Genomic DNA, 10,378 nt, shown 5'->3' with positions numbered 1-10,378 from the left:
ATTTGTTTTGAATATTTGTATTTAAAACTTCTGGTACTTTGATGACTTATTTATATTATCCGCTACGATTTTTATTGTGCACTTTTGCATGTTGCACACACTTGAGCACATTTCATTGGGATGCGTGACCGTGTTGAGGGATTACTTAGATTAGAAGTTTTCGATCTTGCTGACTTTGTTAAGCAGTTTGATAACATTTGGGACTTTAGAATTTTCAAGTTTTATAAGGAGAATGTTTTAGATTTAAGGTCATCGATCTTGAGGATCTCGGGAATGATTCTTATTTGGTTTATGGTTTTAGAATTGTAGAGTTGAAGGACTGAATTATAATAGGATTTGAGTTCTTAGTTTATAGACTTGGTACGCTAGCTTGGTCTATTCTAGCAATTGATTAGTTGGTAACCATTAAAATAGGATTGATCAGAGTTGAGTTACTGATATGAGAATCTTTCAGGCGAGAATTTCTTTGGAGATCGAAGATAATGACCTAGTTCATGTATTTTCTGAAGATTGAAGATGTTGATCTAATTCAAAATTATTGTTTTTAGCTCGAGGTTACAGTGGCAGGTTAAGGATTTAATCAATATCAATTTTAAGGATAATATGATCAAGTATGTGAGTTAATATAGCATTAGGATCCTTGGGTGCTTTGCTTTAGCTTTTGGTGGATTGGGGATTTGAGCAATATGGCTTGCCTTGAGGTTTAATAGTGATGTGCTATTGAAGGAACTAGTCGTGCTAATACTAGCTTATAGGAGTAGAAGTAGGTGGGCAAGTTACCATGAAGGTTTTGATAATGTTTGGTGAAGTTAATGGTGGTTCGTAGTGCGTTTAATCACCGCTAGATTAGATGTTATTCAGAATGTAGGTGTTGAGCTTTTGGGTTTAGGTTGTCGGATTGAAGTTTTTAGGCATGCTTATTGGTTGGTCGGGTTGGAATCAAGCATTTTAAGGTATCTTTCTTATCGTAGATGAGACAGATGTATTTTGGGTTGAGGTTACTTATTTTCAATTTGGGATGCAGAGGTTGGTTGATATTGGTTTTCTGTTAATGAATGTAGATGTATTTTGCGGAATATTGGTTTTGATTAAGGCAGCGGAGTTACTTGAGGACTATGGGTGATAACTCGTGGTTTTGGGAAAGAGAGTATTTTCTACCAAATTATGATAAGAGTTTTTATTAGTAGGTATGGAGCCATCTTGTACTCGATAGTGTTAGTTTTACGGGGACATAAATTTTATGCATGTGGCGAATTATCAGAGTACGCAGTAGAAGTGTGATATTTGTGGTTGTAGTTAGAAGTTTGGATTTTGTGCTGATCTTGAGGAATTAGTGGTGACTTGAATTTTGGAGATGATACTTGTAGTTGGAGATCAATCATTTGTTTGTGCAAATTTGTTATTGATGGTTAACTTTGGAAGTGTCCATTAGGTTACCAAAGGTAGAATACAATGAAGGATTAGAAATTATAGCATAGAGGTCGATTGAGGTTAGCACAGATTATTGTTTGGAGCTATTAATCATAGGAATTTATTGGATTTGTATTAAGGTTCTTGTGAAAAAGGGAGATTTTGGATAACATAGCCACTCTATGAATATTGGACGTGAGATGCCATTGGAAGTCTAATGTGAGTATGATGGAATTGCCTATGGGAGTAGACTTGAGAGAGCATTACTTACGCTTTTGGGCGTTGGTGATGGTATGTCGTCTCAGGCGTGTTTTGGTTGTATCCTGTATCCTGTTTTAACGTGATGTATGACCTTACAAATTTCGAGGACAAAATTTTTTTTTAAAGGGGAAGAACGTAACACCCCGTATTTTAGTGTATTTTTATTGAATGATTATTTTTATTAATTCAAAAATTTATTCTCTTGTTTTAAAATTATCGGATATTTTAAATGGTTTATTTTATGATCTTTAAATTGTGAAAATTAATTTGTTATGTTTTCTTAATATTTATTATTGTGATGCATTTAAATTGTTCTTTATTTTAAATTAATTGATTGTTGGATTTAATTATTTTATCTTCATTTTATCATTACGTTTAAATTATTTTATTTAACTTACTGTTTTGAAATTCTTTTCACTGGATCATTTTTGTGACCCAAGATGTGAGGATTGGACCTCATTTATTTCCCTTCACTTTTCTTTTTCCCCTTTTTCTTTTCTTTCTCTCCATTTTTTTTCTTCTTTCTCTCTCCTCGCGCGCGCGCGACCTGCTCTCTTCTCTCCCCCGACCGTTTTCTCCTCCACCCACAGCGCCACTGTGCGCCGCTCGTGTTCGTCACCATCCTACTGTTCGCTTCCCCATCGGCCGGCGACCCCACCTCCCAAATTCCAGCTCCTCTCGTTCCGTCATTCTCCTCAACGCAAGATGCAAAGTCGCGGCATTCCTTGCGTCGTTGCGCCCCCGTCGTGCCACCTCTGTCCACCATTTCTTCACCACATCATCCTCGACCTCCTAGCAACACAAAGCACCCATCCTTAGCGCCAATCCATCACCGGTGAAGTACATCCAACTCCATTTCCGTTTTGGGCATTTTTGGCCTAAAACTGCCTCCTACGCCGCCACCCACGGCAAACCACCACCACCACTAGCTTCACCGACATCCCTAAGCCATACCCTACTAATTTTGGGACTTGGTTTGTCCCCATTCAAAAGTGGGTTTTTGAGACCCACGGCCACAGTGTATTTTACACTGTTACGTTGCTGTGTCGCCACCTTTTGAACCTCCGTGATCTTTCGAAAATCACTATATAGCGCTGTACGTATTTTTCTAACGAACTTTCGTGATTTAAATGTATTTTTGCATTAACTCATTTTATCTGTGAATTGGTTGGTTATAACGGACTGAGTCCGAGAAGTTCGGGGGTCGGATGGATTGTGGACAGAGTTGTTGTGTGTTTAGTTTGCGTTGTTGGTTGTTGATAGAGCGTTGTTCATGTACATGGCATATTGCACGCATGATCATGTTTGTAAATGAAACTGGGTTTTCGTGTACATACATTCATGTTCATGTTTTTATTGAAAACTGGGTTTTCCTATGTTTATTTGAAAATTAGATTTCCATGTGAAATGATTCTCAGTGTGTTTGAAACGACTGGATTGACTAGTTTGAGAAAAAGGAAAAGAGACTGTAGGGATGGTGGTAAGCAGGGATGGTGTTAGAGTCTTGCCTGCAATTCCCGTCTATGGTGCATGCAGTGGGGATGGTGGTAAGCAGGGATGGTGGTTGTGTCCCGCCTGTGATTCCTGCCTACGGTGCATGCGGTAGGGATCGTTGTAAACAGGGACAGTGGTATAGTCCCTCCTGTGATTCTCGCCTACAGTGCTCTGATAAGTATTCATTGTGTGGAAAGGAACTGTAGGGATGGTGGTAAGCAGGGATAGTGGTAGAGTCCTGCCTGTGATTCCCGCCTACGGTGCAAGCGGTAGGGATGGTGGTATTGTCCCTCCTGCGATTCCCGCCTACAATGTCCGATAAATGGTTGATTTTTGTGTGAATCATTTTCTAGAAAAATGACGCATTATATTTTCGAACCAAATTGGAATTTTGGCGTGTGTTGGAAAATAATCATTTTCGGGAAAAAAAAATGAGGTTTTGGGATCTGTTTGTTGGTTGCATTAATGCGTTTTTATCCCGAGGGTTATTTGGATTATTATTTAACTGTGCTACCGTTTTATGGTATCGCAGATTTTGATGCAGATGTGGATGACGAGCCTTAAGCGTGGCTCCGTTGGAGGAGTGATCTGGGACTACTCCCGTATATCAAGATTTGTTTTATCAATTATTATGTATTTGCCTTTGTAATATATTTTGGATGACTGTATAACTTTTTAAAGATGATTTGTTTTAAATATTTGTATTTAAACTTCTGGTACTTAGATGACTTATTTATATTATCTACTGCGATTTTTATTATGCACTTTTGCATGTTGCACATACTTGAGCACATTTTGTTGGGATGCGTGACCCATGTTGTCATCATCCTGACGTCATGATTCCTGTGTTTTTGTTCGTGGGAGTCGGGGCGTCACAACTTATTACGATTCTGTGCACTTATAGATTATATTTTTATGCGAACAAGTTTTTGGGAGGCAAATCTAGGGGAGCAGAGGCGAGAGCCGCATGTTTCATCAACTGACTTCAACGAAAAACTCTAGTTTTATTCTTTTTCTTTTTAATTTCATTATGAACTAATTTTATTTTCCAAAACTTTGATTGGTCTAGCATTGAACACAGTTTATATTCCAAGTCATTTATTTTAAATATTTCTATGATTGAGTGTTTATTCTTTGTTCTTAATACTTATAATTTTCTAGCTAACTATTGTTCGATCTTTTGGATTGCAATGAGACCGAGCGGTGATTTGTAATTAAAGCTCTAGGTTTAAATACCATTAGTTGAGCAAAAGGAGAGATGTTTTACTCCGACTAGTGTGATTTTCAAGAAAAATCCAAAGAACTTAATGAGTCTCTAGTTAGTTAAATTCACATAGAGATATAGAGTTATTTGTTGAAGATATTTTTGGTATTGTTTGAGAGAAAATATTGAATAGTTAAGTGATTTTTATCATCAACTTGGATAGTTAGAATTCTATGACAAGGAAGAATAAATTGTGTTGTATTTGTTAGGTGAAGTCAAATGCTTTAGATCTATTTTTATTATTATGAAAATCTTAATTTTAATGTTATTTTCTTCAGTTTAATTTAGATAAACCATTCTTCAAATTTTTATTTTGCAAATAGTAATTAATTTAGTCAATTTCAATACTCAATAGCATAATTATTCTCTGTGGGTTCGATAATCGTTTTCTTTAAAACACTTTATTACTTGTTACGTTTCTGTGCACTTGAATTATATTTTTATGCGAACAAGTTTTTAGCATCGTTGCCGGGGACTAGTCATTGAAATTGATACCAGCTAGATTTTTACTACTTTTAATTTTATTTTATAAATAAAAGATTTAATTTGATCTTTTTCTTTTCAGGAATCAGAAATGCATGCGCTGATCTAAATCGTTAGAGCATATACTTTTCGATCCCGAGATTAAAAGGACCTTACGTCGGATCAATAAACAGAAAAAGAAAGAGGTCGCCACCTGTAAAGTTAATATGGCCGACCAGGACCAGAAGGCGTTAAGAGACTATGTGATGCCCTTGGTCAATGGGGCAACGTCCAGTATAAGGCGACCAGCTATACAAACCAATAACTTCGAGATTCATTCAAATGATCCAACAAACAGTCTAGATTGGGGGTTTGTCACAAGGGGATCCTAATGTCCATCTTGTAAATTTTCTAGAAATTTGTGATACTTTTAAACACAGCAAAGTGACAGATGATGCAATCTCATTGAGACTTTTTCCTTCTTCACTTGGGAAAAAAGCAAAAGTTTGGTTGAATTCTCTACTGCCTGGCATCATCACCACCTAGGAGCAGTTGGGACAAAAAATTTTAGCGAAATATTTCCCTCTGGCTAAGACAACGAAGTTAAGGAATGATATCACTACATTCACCCAATTTGAGAGTGAATCATTATATGAGGCATGAGAGAGATACAAGGATGTATTGTAGAAGTGTCCACATCATGACTTCCCAACCTGACTTCAAGTACAGACATTCTATAATGGTTTGGGACCCATAAATCGATCTATGGTTGATGCGGCCACTGGAGGAGCATTAATGAGTAAAACCCATGAAGCCGCATATGGACTTTTGGAAGAATTGGTGTTCAACAATTATCAATGGTCTGCAGAGAGAGCAATGCTAAGAAAGGCGGCTAAAATTTTTGAACTTCATTCTATTACCACACTAGTGGCGCAGATGACAAATCTTTCACAACAACTAGGTAATATGAATGTTAATGTTATTCAAACTAATGTTGTTTGTGATCATTGCACAGGAATCATTCAAGTGTAGATTGCCAAGTGGGGAATTCTTTAGTCCAACCGAGTCAAGAACAATCCCACTACGTGTCCAATTTTCAATGTCAAAACAATCCTTATTCAAACACGTTCAATCCTGGATGGAGAAATCACCCTAACTTTTCATGGAGCAATAACCAAGGGCCGGTTAGACCACCTCAACAGTTTTCATAGCAAGAGAAGAAGCTGGTACTTGAGGATATGTTCATGCAGTACATGCAAAAGACTAATATGGTGATCCAAAACAACTCATCACCCATCCGCAATCTTGAGGTGCAAATCGGTCAGCTCTCCAACATGCTTATTGAGAGGATAGTAGGGACTTTACTAAGCAACACTGTGACCAATCCGAAAGAGCATGTCAAAGCCATAGCATTGCGAAGTGGGTGGATATATGACCAGCCACAAATACTAAGTACCGAGCAAAATGCAGAAGTTGAAAATGTGGAGACCAAGAAGAAGGAAACTGAGGACAAGGTGAAAGAAACCGATTAGTAGGCGACTGACCAGCAAGCTGAGAAGACTAGAGAGAATAAAGGGGCTGAAAAATCCAAAAAATCTAGGGAGTTTACTTCTAAAACTTATTCTCCTTCAATTTATGATTCACCAATTCCTTTTCCACAAAGATTAAAGAAAAAAAAAATTGATAATCAATTCTCTAAATTTATGACTATATTTAAGCAATTACAAATTAATAGTCCTCTCATTGAAGCCTTAGAGCATATGCCTAATATGCAAAAATTTTTAAGGATATATTATCAAACAAATGGAATTTGAAGGAGCATGAAACTGTGATGCTGACTAAGGAGAGCAGTGCAATTTTACAAAAGAAGCTGTCGCCTAAGTTGAAAGATCTGGGGAGTTTCACAATCCCTTGCACTATAGGAAATTCCTATTTTGATAAAGCTTTATGTGACTTAGGGCAAGTATTAATCTAATGCATCTCTTTGTTTTCAGGAAACTAGGTCTTGGAGAAGTAATGCCGAGCACCATCTCTCTACAGTTGGTGGATAGATCTATCAAATATCCGGGAGGACTCATTAAAGATGTACTGGTGAAAGTTGATAAGTTCATCTTCCCTGCCGACTTCATTGTACTTGAATTGGAGGAGGATGAGGAGATCCCTTTGATACTAGGCCAACCATTCCTTGCGACGGGGAGAACTTTAATTGATCTCCAGAAAGGGAAACTTGTTTTGAGGGTAGGTGAGGAGCAAGTCATGTTTGACGTGTTTAAATCTATGAAATTCCAGTCCGAGGTACATTCCTATTTTCAAATAAGTGATCAAGACATGGTCAACGCCGACGAGACTTATGAAGCGAAATTGCAAAGCTACCACTTGAGGTATGTCTTACTCACTCTACGTCTATTAAATCTAAAGATGAAAAAGTTAAGGAGTGAGAGAGATATTTGGAAGCTGCCCCTTCCCGTTCTTATTCAACAAAACCGAAAGTGGTAGAGCTAATCTCATCTCAGCCGACATCACCCAAGCCTGAACTCAAGCCACTTCCATCAAATTTAATGTATACTTTCTTGGGACAAGACTCTACTTTTCCAGTTATTATTAACAGTTCATTGAGTGATGTAGAGGAAGAGAAGTTGCTGAGAGTCTTACGGGAGCACAAAATGGCTTTGGACCATCTCGGACATCAAAGGAATTAGTCCTTCAATTTGCATGCACAAGATTTTAATGGATGATAATTTTAAACCGATCATCCAACCCTAGAGGAGATTGAATCCATCAATGCAAGAAGTGATGCGTAAAGAGGTATTGAAATTTTTAAATGCCAGGATCATTTATCCAATCTCAGATAGTGCATGGGTAAGTCTAGTGCAAGTCGTCCCAAAGAAAAGAGGGATAACCGTTATCAGGAATGACAACAATGAACTCATACCGACCAGGACAATCATGGGATGACGAGTATGCATAGACTATCGAAGGTTGAATGATGCAACTCGGAAAGACCATTTTCCCTGACTGTTTATTGATCAAATGTTAGAAAGACTTGCTGGCCGCGCCTACTACTGTTTTCTAGATAGATATTCCAGTTACAGTCAAATAGTCATTGCACCCGAGAATCAAGAGAAAACTACTTTCACCTGTCCTTACGACACTTTTGCATATAGGCGCATGCCTTTCGGTCTTTGCAATGCGCCAGCTACTTTTCAAAGATGTATGATGTCCAACTTCTCGTACATGGTAGAAAAAGTTGTAAAAGTCTTCATGGATGACTTCTCAGTTTTTGGTCATTCTTTTGATAACTGCTTATCTAATTTATCTTTGATTTTGAGATGCAAGGAGACAAATCTTGTTTTAAATTGGAAAAAATGCCACTTCATGGTTAAGGAGAGAATAGTGCTTAGCCACCACATCTCTTTCAAGGGAATTGAGGTTGACCGAGCAAGGATAGAAGTTATTGACAAACTCCCACCACTGACTAATGTGAAGGGCATGAGGAACTTGTTGGGTTGCCAGGTTCTATTGTTAGTTTGTTTATAAAGGATTTTTCCCAAATTATTAAACCTCTCAGTGCTCTGTTGATTAAAGATACTTGGTTTGAATTTTCTGTTTACATGCTTTTGAAACATTGAAAAATAAATTAATTTCGGCACCTATTATTGTATCACCAGATTGGAATTTACTTTTTGAATTAATGTGTGATGCTAGCGATTATGCTATAGGAGTTGTTGTAGGGTAGAGAAAAGAAAAAAACTTTCATGTTATTTATTATGCATGTCGGACCTTAACAAGAGTTCAACTCAATTATGCTACTACTGAAAAAAACTGTTAGCAGTTGTGTTTGCCTTCGACAAATTTTGTTATTATTTGATAGTTTTAAAGGTGGTCGTCTACAACGATCATTCAGCTCTTAAATATTTGCTGGCGAAGAGGGATGCCAAACCAAGATTGTTACGATGGATTCTACTACTACAAGAGTTTGATTTGGAAATAAGTGATAAGAAAAGTACCAAGAATGTAATGGCCAACCAATTATCACATCTTGAGCTTTAAAAGGTGGTTGGTGAGGAGAATTTTCCAATTAATGAGACATTTCCCTACCGAGATGACATATGAACAAAAGAAGAAGTTCTTCTCTGACTTGAAATACTTTTTTGGGAGGAACCTTTTTTATACCGGTAATACACAGATCAGATAATCAGAAGATGTGTGCCGGAGGAAGAGATAGAGAGCATACTCAGACACTGCCACTCTTTGGAAGCAGGCGACCACTTTGGTGGAGCAAAAACAACATCAAAAGTTTTACAATGCAGCTTTTATTGGCCGACTGTTTTCAAGGACTCTTCTAATTTTGTTAATTTATGTGATCATTGTTAAAGAGTTGGCAACATTTCTAGAAAACATGAAATGCCTTTAAAAAAATATTTTAGCGATTGAATTATTTGATGTTTGGGGTATAGATTTCATGGGTCCTTTTCCATCCTCGTATTCTAACAAATTTATTCTTGTGGCTATAAATTATGTCTCCAAATGGGTGGAAGTGGTTGCATTGCCAACCAATGATACGAGGGTCGTAGTGAATTTCCTAGAATAATTTGACGCTCCTAAGGCCATAATCAGTGATGGCGGGAAGCATTTTTGCAATCGCCAACTTGAAGCACTACTGACTGACTAAATATGGCGTTACCCATCACGTGGTGACACCATACCACCCTCAAATGAGCGGCCATGTCGAGATGTCTAATCGAGAGCTGAAGGGCATACTAGAGAAAATCGTGAGTGTCTCTCAGATAGATTGGACGAGAAGGTTAGATGATGCGCTATGGGCCTATCGGACAACATTCAAAACACCGATCGAGATGTCACCTTATCGACTCGTCTACTGAAAAACCTGTCATCTACCCGTGGAGCTAGAACACAGAGCATATTGGGTGATAAGGACACTAAACTGTGATTTACAAACGGCTGGCGAGAAGAGAATGCTGCAAATCAATGAGATGGATGAATTCCGAAATGATGCTTATGAGAATGCTCGGATTTACAAAGATAAAACTAAAAGATGGCACGATAAGCATATTTTGAGAAGGGAATTCAAAGTCGGGCAGAAAGTTCTATTATTTAACTCAAGACTTCAACTCTTCCTAGGGAAGTTGCGCTCTCGGTGGTCGGGACCGTTTGTGGTAACCCTTGTCTTCCCCTATGGGGCGGTTGAAGTTCATCAAGACAAAAAAAGGCACATTTAAAGTAAATGGACAGAGATTAAAACCCTATATGGATGGAGATTTTAACTCGAAAAAGTGCTTTATTGATCTCATCAGTAATACATGTTGAGCGGACAATGTCTAGCTACAGATTTTAAATAAAGCGCTTTTGGGAGGCAACCCAAGTTTATTTATTTATTTATTAATTTTTATTTTTACTTATTATTAATGCTTTTCTTTCATTTTGCAGGAATGAAGAGACGAGGAGATCTCCAAGGAGTACATGGCT

At 37.6% G+C, this 10,378-nt stretch overlaps 1 non-coding gene and 1 pseudogene across 1 annotated transcript; one reads left to right on the top strand and one right to left on the bottom strand.

Annotated features, from left to right (window-relative positions):
- Window positions 1-5,491: 5,491 nt before the first annotated feature.
- On the bottom strand, window positions 5,492-5,598 carry LOC121253747. The gene has a single exon (XR_005938468.1). It is a non-coding gene; the product is annotated as a small nucleolar RNA R71 (small nucleolar RNA).
- A 561-nt stretch (window positions 5,599-6,159) lies between these two features.
- On the top strand, window positions 6,160-10,131 carry LOC121253495 (annotated as a pseudogene).
- The last annotated feature ends 247 nt before the right edge of the window (window positions 10,132-10,378 follow it).

Source organism: Juglans microcarpa x Juglans regia, chromosome 2S (genome assembly GCF_004785595.1).
Source record: "Juglans microcarpa x Juglans regia isolate MS1-56 chromosome 2S, Jm3101_v1.0, whole genome shotgun sequence".
NCBI classification, from domain to species: Eukaryota; Viridiplantae; Streptophyta; class Magnoliopsida; order Fagales; family Juglandaceae; genus Juglans; species Juglans microcarpa x Juglans regia.
Note: the sequence above shows the minus strand (reverse complement) of the source record. Positions and strands in the feature narration are given on the sequence as shown.